Here is a 14,047-nt window from a genome sequence, read left to right as displayed (position 1 = left end):
AAGTAGAATTGTATTTATTTTTTAATGAAGGGGGATGTAATATTCATATGTAATACTGAATTGTAATTGGTTGCATTATACTGTCGTATCATTCTGCGCTATGATTGGTTAAAACCACTCAGGTCGTGAGGTCATTACTTCAGTTGATCATGGCCGGAGACACATGAACATGCCAGTTATAGCTAGCTAATAACGAGCTTAGAAAGATCCTGTTGTAACTGCATTGTATTATTTTGTACAAAGCCTGCAAAAGAAGACAACAAGTTATTGCTGTTGGTGTGATCACCAAGGACTAACTGTGAGTGTGCGAGAGAGAGAGAGAGTGTCAAGTGAGTACATTTTTTTGGGGGGGCTTTCTCCATCCATTCTTATCCCCTCCATCGACAGTGAGTTTAGTGTGGCTCTTTTGTGTTTACGCTGAATTGCTTTTTATGGTATCGCCCATGAGACTATTAGAAAACCCTCGACGGCTATGGTATATATTTTTTTGACCGAATAAATTAACAGTTTTTAGGAAAGAATCCTCTCGAGTGAGGACAAATATGCAGTTTATGGGGCTGCATTTCTACATGACTTGGCATGTAGTCATTTTGTTTCCACCTTGCGATGCCTGTGCAGCATATAATCAGCAAACTCATGAGAGGAATAAACAAATGTAGCGTTAGTTTCCACATGTTGTTTTGGGGCTGTGTTGTGTTTACCGGTACAGGTGTATGACTACGCATGAGCTGATATCTATTCTTTTCTATTAAGACTTTTTCTTATTTCTTAATGATAGGTGTTTATTTGTTTCCCCTCAGCTTGTAATCAATATCTCTGTGTTCTGAAAGAAGTAAAAATCAATAGTGAATTTGGAGCAAACATTCTGAAATAATGGCCTTTCTACCGTTATGGAGCATGGGAGCCTCTCTCTCCTCCTCAGCCGACACTGAAGCACATCTGAGGTCTCAGAAAACACATTAAAACCCATTAATAGTGAGGGGGGAAAAAATGAAAGATATACTCCACCTCTCGAATTAAGAATCAAAAAAATGTTTGGCTTTCATGAAGCATTAGAGAGATGATTAATTTGTTGTCTGTAGAGGAGAGGGGCTGCAGAATAGCCTCTTTGTCCCCCCAGCTCTGATTACAATGGAAATTTGCAGCGGCCTTTGTGGCCGGGTAGACACATTATTTTTTTTATATCTATCTGCAGTGGCTAATGAATCTGTCTACCGAGACGGCGCTCTGGTGCTCTGACTTGGGTGTCGACCACAACAAGCTCCCTGAAGACCTCAGCTTTCTGAGCCAAGAGCTGGGCCACGCTAGGGGAGGCAGACTGGGTGGATGGAAGTTTTCTCCCCAGTTTTCTTGTGATGTTAGAGCCCCCAAGAGGTGCCATGTACACTTCAGGCTCACATGAAGAGTTGGATGAGAGAGTTGAGAAGTGTTGTGTAATGTAGCGTTGTGGTGCCTACTCACTCACTTAGTAGACTGTTGAGTCAGTTTCCCCTGCTGCTGACTGATTCAGTAGGCAGCAGCAGCCTGAACCTTGAGGGAAGAGAGTCAGCTGCTATAGTAACCTTTTTTACTGAGACTGATTCACTGGCGCTCCACACATTAATTACACTACCCACTGACATCCTGACTGTAAGACTCATATTGGTGTCTGATTCAGAGCTTTACTATGTGACTGAATCAGAGAAGTGCTTGACGTTTGTCTCTGATTCACATGAGTGATTACAAACAGAATCATAGCCAGATCAAACTTCCAGTTTGATTCAAAGTGACTCACACAGCTGTACCACTCCAGTCAGCCCAGCATATCGCTCCACAACAGCGCTTGAATGCGTTGCAGTGGCCAATTGTGGCTGAGCCACAAATGAAAGACAGATTGAAAAGAGGATTTTGACGCCTCATCAAAGCCCTAGACATGTTTGTGTTATGTCTGCTCTGTTCTTTCAGCTATAATAAGTCCCAGCGTCACTTCCCGTACACTATCAAACCCAGCAGAACCACTCAGTGAACACCACCACTAGCCGATGTTCCTGCGCAGTGTGTGTGTTGCGCTGTGTGTTTCCCCCAGCTCAGCGTTGACAGGTGTGAGAGGGAGAGTGCCAGAGCCCGTGGGCGACGATCCCAGCCAGGCGACGCCAGTGTGGCAGGGGCTTGTCACGGCGATGAGAGCGTCTGCTGTATCGTGGGCCTTGTTTATGTCTTGTTTTGTGAACCTTCTCAGACAGCAAACAGGTGTTAATAAGACGTGACACTGAGTTTAGACTGCGTCAACTGGCGGAAGAGGAGAGGGACGGCTCTTTTCATCGTAGATCACAGATTTTGAAGATTAAGGCAGAGATGTAGTAATGTTTCTTTTGGTTCTTAGACCTGTCTTCCTGCTACTAGTTTCTCTGTTCAGAATGCCTCCCCTCAGGCTATGAATAGATACCTGGCTGAGAGTAGATTCCATTGCAATAACATTAGTGTACTAAATGGTAAACACTGGGATGAAATTCAAAGAGAAGATGGTTATTTTTTTCTCTGACAAATATTCAGATGAGTTATTTTGTGCATGTAGCCCATTATGTGGATTCAGCCAGATCCACCGTCCCCCCTTATGCCCTAGAGAATTCAAAACATTCTCCTATTTGGTCTTTTCTAATATCTGAATAAGGATGTTTAGCGATCAGTAGTAAGGTGTGTCAAATAAAATAAAATGTTATTTGTCATATGCGTCGTAAACCCCAGGTGTAGACTAACAGTGAAATGCTTACTTACAGGCCCTTCCCACAATGCAGAGAGAAAGAAAATCAAGAAGTAATAGAAAAGTAAAACACATAATAATACAAATAATAATAAATACACAATGAGTAACGATTACTTGGCTATATACAAGGGGTACCATTACCGAATTGATGTGCACGAGTACCAGGTAATTGAGGCAGATACTGTATGTACATATAACTAGGAATAAAGTGACAAAGAATAAACAGTAGTAGCGGCATATGTGATGAGGCAAAAAAGTAAATGCAGATAGTCTGGGTATAACTATGCGACAGTCGTATGGATTGGGGGTAGAAGCTGTTCAGGGTCCTTTTGGTTCCAGACTTGGTGTATCGGTGCTGCTTGCCGTGAGGTAGCAGAGAGAACTGTCTATGATGGGTTGCTGGAGTTTTTGACAATTTTTAGGGCCTTCCTCAAACATCGCCTGGTACAGAGGTCCTGGATGGCAGGGAGCTCAGCCCCAGTGATGTGCTGGGCTGTATGCACTACCCTCTGTAGCGCCTTGCGGTCCGATGCCAAGCAGTTGCCTGTCAGTCAAGATGCTCTCAATGGTACAGCTTTAGAACTTTTTGAGGATCTGAGCGCCCATGCCAAATAATTTCAGCCTCCTAAGGAGGAAGAGGCATTGTCTTGCCCTCTTCACGACTTTGTTGGTGTGTGTGGACCATGTTAGATCCTTAGTGATGTGGACACTGAGGAACTTGATGCTCTCGACCCGCTCCGCTACAGCCCCGTTGATGTGAACGGGGGCGTGCTTGGCCCTCCATTTCCTGCAGTCCACGATCAGCTCCTTTGTCTTGCTGACGTTGAGGGAGAGGTTTTTGTTCAGGCACCACACTGCCGGGTCTCTGACCTCTTCCCTTTAGGCTGTCTCAACGTTGTCAGTGATCAGGCCTACCACAGTCATCGGCAAACTTAATGATGGTGTTGGAGTTGAGAGCGGCCACGCAGTTGTGGGTGAACAGAGAGTACAGGAGGGGACTAAGCACGCACCCCTGAGGGGCCCCCGTGTTGAGGGTCTGTGTGGCAGATGTGTTGTTGCCTACCCTTACCACCTGGGGGCAGCCCATAAGGAAGTCCAGGATCCAGTTGCAGAGGGAGGTGTTCAGTCCCAGGGTCCTTAGATTCATGGTGAGCTTTGAGGGCACTATGGTGTTGAGTGCTGCGTTGTAGTCAATGAACAGCATTCTCACATAGGTGTTCCTCTTGTCCAGGTGGGAAGGGGCAGTGTGGAGTGCAATAGAGATTTCATCATCTGTGGATCTGTTGAGGCGGTATGCGAATTGGAGTGGATCCAGGGTGTATGGGATGATGGTGTTGATGTAAGCCATAACCAGCCTTTCAAAGCATGTCATGGTTACAGATGTTAGTGCTACAGGGTGATAGTCATTTAGACAGGTTACCTTGGCGGGTATTACAAACTGGGTCAGGGAGAGATTAAAAATGTCAGTGAAGACACTTACCAGTTGGAAAGAGAAAGGGAAAGGGCATACCTAGTCAGTTGTACGACTGAATGCCTTCAACTGAAATCTGTCTTCTGCATTTAACCCAACCCCTCTGAATCAGAGAGGTGCGGGGGGCTGCCTCAAAGCATGCTCTGAGTACTTGTCCTGGTAATCCATAATCCGCCCTGCGGCCTTGTGAATGTTAACCTGCTTAAAGGTCTTACTCACATTGGCTATGGAGAGCGTGATCGCACAGTCATCCGGAACAGCTGGTGCTCTCATGCATGGTTCAGTGTTGCTTTCCTCGAAACGAGCACAGAAGACATTTAGCTCGTCTGGTAGGCTCACGTCAATGGGCAGCTCGGGATTGGTTTCCCTTTGTATTCCGTGATAGTTTGCAAGCCCTGTCACATCCGACGAGCGTCAGAGCTGGTGTATTAGGATTAAATCTTAGTCCTGTATTGACGCTCTGCCTATTTGATGGTTCACCTGAGGGCATAGCAGGATTTCTTATAAGCGTCCAGATCAGTGTTCCAATCCTTGAAAGCAGCAGCTATAGCCTTTAGCTCAATGCGGATGTTGCCCGTAATCCATGGATTCTGGTTGGGACTTCGATGCACTTATTAATGAAGCCGGTAACTCATGGTAAACTCCTTAATGCCATCGGATGAATCACGGAACATATTCCAGTCTGTGCAAGCGAAACAGTCAAAATCAAATCAAATTGTATTGGTCACACACACATGGTTAGCAGATGTTATTGTGAGTGTAGTGAAATGCTTGTTCTTCCGACAGTGCAGCAATATCTAACATGTAATCTAACAATTCCACAACTACCTAATACACACAAATCTAAGTAAATGAATGGAATAAGAATATATACATATACAGTTGAAGTCGGAAGTTTACATACACCTTAGCCAAATACATTTAAACTCAGTTTTTCACAATTCCTGACATTTAATCCTTGTAAAGATTCCCTGTTTTAGGTCAGTTAGGATTACCTCTTTATTTTAAGAATGTGAAATGTCGGAATAATAATTGAGAGATTGATTTATTTCAGCTTTTATTTCTTTCATCTAATTCCCAGAGGGTAAGACATTTACATACACTCAATTATTATTTGGTAGCATTGCCTTTAAAGTCTTTAACTTGGGTCAAACGTTTCGGGTAGCCTTCTGCAAGCTTCCCACAATAAGTTGGGTGAATTTTGGCCCATTCCTCCTGACAGAGCTGGTGTAACTGAGTCAGGTTTTTATGCCTCCTTGCTCACACACGCTTTTCCAGTTCTGCCCACAAATGTTCTTTGGGATTGAGGTCAGGGCTTTGTGATGGACACTCCAATACCTTGACTTTGTTGTTCTTACACCATTTGCCACAACTTTGGAAGTATGCTTGGGGTCATTCTCCATTTGGAAGACCCATTTGCGACCAAGTTTTAACTTCCTGACTGATCTTTAACTTCCTGTCTTGAGATGTTGCTTCAATATATCCACATAATGTTCCTGCCTCATAATGCCATCTATTTTCTGAAGTGCACCAGTCCCCCCTGCAGCAAAGCACCCCCACAACATGATGCTGCCACCTCCGTGCTTCACGTTTGGGATGGTGTTCTTTGGCTTGCAAGCCACCCCCTTTTTTCCTCCAAACATAACGATGGTCATTATGGCCAAACAGTTATATTTTTGTTTCATCAGACGATTGGACGTTTCTCCAAAAAGTATGATCTTTGTCCGCATGTGCAGTTGCAAACCGTAGTCCGGCTTTATTTATGGCGGTTTTGGAGCAGTGTCTTCTTCCTTGCTGAGCGGCCTTTCAGGTTATGTCGATTTAGGACTCGTTTTACTGTGGATATAGATACTTTTGTACCTGTTTCCTCCAGCATCTTCACAAGGTCCTTTGCTGTTGTTCTGGGATTGATTTGCACGTTTCGCACCAAAGTACGAGATGAGCGGTATGACAGATAGTGTTTATACCTGCATACTACTGTTTGTACAGATGAACGTGGTACCTTCAGGCATTTGGAAATTGCTCCCTATGATGAACCAGACTTGTGGAGGTCTATAATTTTTTTTCTGAGGTCTTGGCTGATTTATTCTGATTTTTCAGATTAGCTTTTTTAAATCTCCAGCTACAATAAATGCAGCCTCAGGATATCCAGTTAGCATAAGTTCCAGTGAAGTTCCTTGAGGGCCATCGTGGTATCGGCTTGAGGGGGGATATACACGGCTGTGACAATAACTGAGGAGAATTCCCTTGGGAGATAATACGGTCGGCATTTGATTGTGAGGAATTCTAGGTCAGGTGAACATAAGGACTTGCGTTCCTGTATGTTGTTACAATTACACCGTGACTTGTTTATCATGAAACACACTCCCGCCCTTCTTCCCGGAGAGATGTTTATTCCTGTCGGCACGACGCACAAAGAATCCAGGTGGCTGTACTGACTACGAGAGCATATGTTTTGGGTCAGCCTCTGGAATCAGTTCAAATGCCCAGGGTAGTTTGGACAAAGGATCCGCTTCGGGAAAGTTGTATTCCTGGTCATAGTCCTGGTAAGTTGACGTTGTTCTTATATAGTTCTTCCCAGCTGTATGTAATATCACTTAAGATTTTCTGGGATAACAATGTAAGAAATAATACATAAAATAACAAAATACTGCAAAGTTTCCAAACAACTAGAAGCGAGGCAGCCCTTTCTGACTGTGCCATTTTGACTTCCTCTAGCTTAGCATCCACTTCATCTGACCACTTGAGTGCGTCACTGATTCTTCCTGTTTGAGTTTTTGCTTGTAAGCAGGAATAGGGAGAATGGAGTTATGGTCAAATTTTCTAAATGGAGTGGTTTGTGTGTGGTCAAAAGGACCACATCATTGACCCTCCCCTTAAAATCCTTGACTTGAATAAGAGTTTTAGAATCATGGAGTATTGCTGGAGGACACAGAGACCAAACACAGAGCAAGAATTCATATCGACAAGAATTGGAAGAATTGGAATGCAGAGAGTTAAAGAGAATCTCTCTCTCTCTCTCCCTCTCTCTCTCTCTCTCTCTTTCTCATCAATTCAGTTCAAAGGGGCTTTATTGGAATGGGAATTAGCAAGTGAAAGAAACAATAAACAAAAGTGAGAAGACAAAATCATATCAACAAAAATGATTAGAAATGAACAGTAGACATTTCAAGTGTTATATTATCAGTTACAGTATGTACAATGTTTTAGCAATGTGCAAATAATTGTCGTACGAATAGTAGGGGAAGATACAAACACTGATAAATATTGGTGGTATTTACAATGTTGTTTGTTCTGCACTGGTTGGTTGCCCTTTTCTCATGCCAACGGGCCACAAATCTTGCTGCTGTGATTGCACACTGCAGTATTTAGCTTAACAGGTATTGGAGTTTATCAATTTGATTTGTTTTCCAATTATTTGTGGGTCTGTGTGATCTGTGGGAAATATGTATCTCTAATATGGTCATACATTTGGCAGGAGGTTATGCAGTGCAGCTCAGTTTCCACATAATTTTGTAGGCAGTGTGCACCTAGCCTGTCTTCTCTCGAGAGCCAGATCTGCCTATTCCGGACTCTCTTTTTCTCTCTCTCATTTTCTCTGTTCTTCCTCGCTCCTCTCTCTATCTCTATTGTGGAATGTTGTAGTCTCACTACTCTCACACACAATCTGACCACGCCTCTGTGGCAGAGGCTCCTCTCCCTACTAAACAGATGCAATTAGTCAGACAAAACACACACGCACACACACATATACACACACACACACACACACACACACAAGCATTTACGCCATGCATTTTTTCATTCCCAATGACCTGAAATGTTTAGATGGGTCAGACAAAGCCAACTTAAAACACTCACAATAAACTAACACATGGCTAAGAAATATTGTAGATCTAATATAGAGCAGCATTTGATAGTAATGAAGAGCTGCTGAATCAACCCTCCTGTTTAATTTTGCCTGCACAGATGCTACAGCATTGAGCCAAGGAGCCTGGTTGGAGAGCAGAGATTTTGTGACCTGCTGCTTCCTAAAGAGGGATGTCAAATGGATAAGTGCACTGGTCAATGGCTTGTGAAATGTGCAGAGGGAGCCACGGCTTTCTGATCAGCACCATTTCCTCCTCCCCGGCATTCTCCCCAGGGAGGGAAGAAGGGATTTGAACATGGCAATTTTCTGCTCTGCGGGGGTAGGCATGCGTGCCTGGACTAATCCTCTCAAGGGGCGCTGCAGAGGGGTCACTCTCCAAACCCTAGAGGGGCTACTGGTGAGCTTTCTACAGTATCTGTGTCATCATAATGTCACAGTTGTATGCCACCTGAGGGGAATACGGCATAGGCGATGTGTGTGTGTCTGAGCATTCTTTTTTAAGCTTTACCTGCGCAGACCTGCTATAAAAAACTAGAGTAATGTAATATTTCATACATTATATCCGGTTAATTTCATGTCATTGTTATATCATGGGTTGGATCTCATGGCTTTGTTATGATAGCGTTATAACAATTTAATTGCAAGATCCTTACAGTTGAATGATACCAGATGTTATGGGCATAAGTCTTGTTTTCCCACTACTCCATGTTCCTATTTGATTTATGAGGGCTATTCTAATTAGCCAGTCTGTCTGAATTTGGCCTCTTTCTACTGACCCTATTACTGCCACACCGGTGACCAGGAGTCTTGACCACAGTCAAATGCTATGCTTCTCCAAGCTCTGATGCTGCTTTTGGTTCTTAATAGCCTACCAAACTTGCTAACTGCCTGGTACTCAGCACTCTATTGTCCCTCTAATCACTCTGTCATCAATGCAAATGTATTCGAAAATCACTTTATGACAGCACATGAGTTTATGTTGCGCAACATTTCTATAGGCTATGCAATTGCGTTTTGATGGCCTCTTTTAAAAAGAGGAGAATCCCATCAGCTTCCAATAGGCTAGGCCTACTATATTTATTTCTCAACTTTCCTAATATTACGTACATTGCTTCGATTTACAACAGGAGTATAGCCTACCTGGCTGGCATGAAAATGAATTTACGGAAAAGTGTTCTCCATTCCCCATTTAAGTGCATAGATGACATATATTTTGTCTTCCTGCCCCTGTTCCGAGACAGGTGCATGATAATGGTCCATTCTAAATCAAAACTAATTCCACACATATACTAAATAATATATGTAAAGACAAGATTAAATTAAGAATAGTCTGATGGGTGACAATATTAGCCTATCACTTGTGAATGATGTGCAGTAAAGGCAAGAAACAGCGCTTGCCTTTTTTTCCTCACCCTTTTCAAATCAGAGTCACACACATCATGTATTCTAAAGTGGCCAAATAACTTCTTAAAATTAAGCACATTCATTTGTTTAACAACCAGCGTAGAGCCTAAATGGCATAAATAGGCTGTATGTGAGTTTCAAGTTTGGGGAAGATAATTTTCACCATAAAAATGCACCTTTATAGTAAAGCATTACATGCATAATCCCATTTGCGGTCACTTTTGAGAATGGTGTTTTCTCACAAATTAATTGTAATTTGGAACATTCATGTCACGTTCGCTGGAATAAATATCGTACCAAGGCGCAGGGTATGTTGAGTTCCACATAATTTTAATGATAAAGTGAAACTTAGCAAAGACAAAAACAAATAAACAATAAACTAACAACGAACCGTGACTACAGAGATGCTACGTGCTATAACTCAAAACAATATCCCATAACACACAGGTGGAAAAAATTCTACTTAAGTATGATCCCCAATCAGAGACAACAATAGCCAGCTGCCTCTAATTGGGAATCATGCTAAAACACCAACATAGAAAAAAACAAACTAGAGCCCCACATAGAAAATATAAACTAGACTAAACCCCTAGTCACGACCTGATCTACTCTAGAAAATGAAGTCTTTCTATGGTCAGGACGTGACAATTCACGCATATGTACTACTGCTGTGTGCGCATTGCGGCGCTTATAATGTGAAGAAATAGCCTAATAGTTTATCAATATTTTAAGCTAAACGTTCTGATCTGTTGCATCAGCGTCATTGCTTTTTAAACGTTTTTTTGATTCGAGTGGTTGTATTAATTTGGAATCGATCGCATCCCACAACTGTCCCAGACTATGTTTGGAATATTTATTTCTTGCAGAGAAGGACAAGTTGACCAATAAAATAGATGAACATTTGTACTTTGGGGGATAGTAGATTGACATACAGTGCATTCAGAAAGTATTCAGATCTCTTGACTTTTTTCACATTTTGTTACGTTACAGCCTTATTCTAAAATGGATTAAGTTACATTTTTTCCTCATCAATCTACACAGAATACCCCATAATGACAAAGAGAAAAACAGGTTTTAGAAATGTTTGCAAATGTAGTAAAAATAGAAAACAGAAATACCTTATTTACAAACAGTTGAAGTTGGAAGTTTACATACACTTAGGTTGGATTCATTATCATTTTTCAACCACTCCACAAATTTCTTGTTAACAAACTATTGTTTTGGCAAGTCGATTAGGACATCTACTTTGTGCATGACACAAGTCATTTTTCCAACAGTTTTTGCAGACCGATTGTTTTACCAATAATTCACTATATCACAATTCCAATGAGTCAGAAGTTAACATACACTAAGTTGACTGTGCCTTTAAACAGCTTGGAAAATTCCATAAAAATTATGTCATAGCTTCTGATAGGCTAATTGATATTATTTTAGTCAATTGGAGGTGTACCTGTGGATGTATTTCAAGGCCTACCTTCAAACTCAGTGCCTCTTTGCTTGACATCATGGGAAAATCCAAATAAATCAGCCAAGAGCTCCACAAAAAAATGGTAGACCTTCACAAGTCTGGTTCATCCTTGGGAGCAATTTCCAAACGCCTGAAGGTACCACGTTCATCTGTACAAACAATAGTACAGAAGTATAAACACCATGGGACCATGCAGCCATCATACCACTCAGGAAGGAGACTTGTTCTGTCTCCTAGAGATGAACGTACTTTGGTGCGAAAAGTGCAAATCAATCCCAGAACAACAGCAAAGGACCTTGTGAAGATGCTGGAGGAAACAGGTGTAGTATCTATATATATATATCTATATCTGTCACGTTCTGACCTTTATTTCCTTTGTTTTGTCTTTATTTAGTATGGTCAGGGCGTGAATTGTGGTGGGCAGTCTGTGTTTCTCTATGTTGGGGTTTTGAGTTCAGCCTAGTATGGTTCTCAATCAGAGGCAGGTGTCGTTAGTTGTCTCTGAGAATCATACTTAGGTAGCCTGGGTTTCACTTTTGAGTTGTGGGTGTTTGTTTCCTTGTGAGTGTTTGTCGCCACACGGTACTGTTTCGGTTTTCGTTTTAATCACATCGTTTATTGTTTTGTATTTCAGTGTTCAGTTCGTTTTTAATAAATCGTCATGAACACTTACCACGCTGCATCTTGGTCCGATCTTTACTCCTCTTCAGACGAAGAGGAAATCTGCTGTTACAATATCCACAGTAAAACGAGTCCTATGTCGACATAACCTGAAAGGCCGCTCAGCAAGGAAAATGCCACTGCTCCAAACCCGCCATAAAAAAAGCCAGACTATGGTTTGCAACTGCACATGGGGACAAAGATCGTACTTTTTGGAGAAATGTCCTCTGGTCTTATGAAACAAAAATACACTGATCAAAAAAATAAAGGGAACACTAAAACAACAAGTCAGTCACACTTCTGTGAAATCAAACTGTCCACTTAGGAAGCAACACTGATTGACAATAAATTTCACATGCTGTTGTGCAAATAGAATAGACAACAGGTGGCAATTATAGGCAATTAGCAAGACGCCCCCAATAAAGGAGTGGTTCTGCAGGTGGTGACCACAGACCACTTCTCAGTTCCTATGCTTCCTGGCTGATGTTTTGGTCACTTTTGAATGCTTGCGGTGCTTTCACTCTAGTGGTAGCATGAGACGGAGTCTACAACCCATACAAGTGGCTCAGGTAGTGCAGCTCATCTAGGATGGCACATCAATGCGAGCTGTGGAAGAAGGTCTGCTGTGTCTGTCAGCGTAGTGTCCAGAGCATGGAGGCGCAACCAGGAGACAGGCCAGTACATCAGGAGACGTGGAGGAGGCCGTAGGAGGGCAACAACCCAGCAGCAGGACCGCTACCTCCGCCTTTGTGTAAGGAGGAGCAGGAGGAGCACTGCCAGAGCCCTGCAAAATGACCTCCAGCAGGCCACAAATGTGCATGTGTCTGCTCAAACGGTCAGAAACAGACTCTATGAGGGTGGTATGAGGGCCCGACTTCCACAGGTGGGGGTTGTGCTTACAGCCCAACACCGTGCAGGACGTTTGGCATTTGCCAGAGAACACCAAGATTGGCAAATTCGCCACTGGCGCCCTGTGCTCTTCACAGATGAATGCCGGTTCACACTGAGCACGTGACAGACATTACAGAGTCTGGAGACGCCGTGGAGAACTTTCTGCTGCCTGCAACATCCTCCAGCATGACCTGTTTGGCGATGGGTCAGTCATGGTGTGGGGTGGCATTTCTTTGGGGGGCTGCACAGCCCTCCATGTGCTCGCCAGAGGTAGCCTGACTGCCATTAGGTACCGAGATGAGATCCTCAGACCCCTTGTGAGACCATATGTTGGTGCGGTTGGCCCTGCGTTCCTCCTAATGCAAGACAATGCTAGACCTCATGTGGCTGGAGTGTGTCAGCAGTTCCTGCAAGAGGAAGGCATTGATGCTATGGACTGGCCCGCCCGTTCCCCAGACCTGAATCCAATTGAGCACATCTGGGACATCATATCTCGCTCCATCCATGCACCACAGACTGTCCAGGAGTTGGCGGATGCTTTAGTCCAGGTCTGGGAGGAGATCCCTCAGGAGACCATCCGCCACCTCATCAGGAGCATGCCCAGGCGTTGTAGGGAGGTCATACAGGCACGTGGAGGCCACACACACTACTGAGCTTCATTTTGACTTGTTTTAAGGACATTACATCAAAGTTGGATCAGCCTGTAGTGTGGTTTTCCACTTTAATTTTGAGTGTGACTCCAAATCCAGATGTCCATTGATAATTTTTGTGTGATTTTGTTGTCAGCACATTCAACTATGTAAAGAAAAAAGTATTTAATAAGAATATTTCATTCATTCAGATCTAGGATGTGTTATTTTAGTTTTCCCTTTATTTTTGTGAGCAGTGTAGAACTGTTTGGCCATAACGACCATCGTTATGTTTGTAGGAAAAAGGGGGAGACTTGCAAGCCGAAGAACACCATTCCAACTGTGAAGCACGGGTGTGGCAGCATCATGATGTCGGGGTGCTTTGCTGCAGGAGGGACTGGTGTAATTCACAAAATAGATGGCCTCATGAGGCAGGAAAATTATGTGTATATATTGAAGCAACATTTCAAGACATCAGTCAGGAAGTTAAGGCTTGGTCGCAAATGGGTCTTCCAAATGGACAATGACCCCAAGCATACTTTCAAAGTTGTGACAAAATGACTTAAGGACAACAAAGTCAAGGTATTGGAGTGACCATCACAAAGCCCTGACCTCAATCCTATAGAAAATTTGTGGGCAGAACTGAAAAAGCATGTGCGAGCAAGGAGTCCTACATCCTGACTCAGTTACACCAGCTCTGTCAGGAGGAATGGGCCAAAATTCACCCAACTTATTGTGGAAAGCTTGTGGAAGGCTACCCAAAATGTTTGACCCAAGATAAACAATTTAAATGCAATGCTACCAAATACTAATTGAGTGTATGTAAACGTCTCACCCACTGGGAATGGGATGAAATAAATAAAAGCTGAAATAAATCATTCTCTCTACTATTATTCTGACATTTTACATT

The 14,047-nt window shown here is 42.9% G+C and overlaps 1 protein-coding gene across 1 annotated transcript in view; it reads left to right on the top strand.

Moving 5' to 3' along the window:
- Positions 1–14,047, top strand: part of LOC112255371 (attractin-like protein 1) — a 327,241-nt gene that overhangs the window by 280,169 nt on the left and 33,025 nt on the right. The gene's annotated exons all lie outside the window — the stretch shown is intronic.

Source organism: Oncorhynchus tshawytscha, linkage group LG01 (genome assembly GCF_018296145.1).
Source record: "Oncorhynchus tshawytscha isolate Ot180627B linkage group LG01, Otsh_v2.0, whole genome shotgun sequence".
In the NCBI taxonomy this organism is placed as follows: domain Eukaryota; kingdom Metazoa; phylum Chordata; class Actinopteri; order Salmoniformes; family Salmonidae; genus Oncorhynchus; species Oncorhynchus tshawytscha.
Note: the sequence above shows the minus strand (reverse complement) of the source record. Positions and strands in the feature narration are given on the sequence as shown.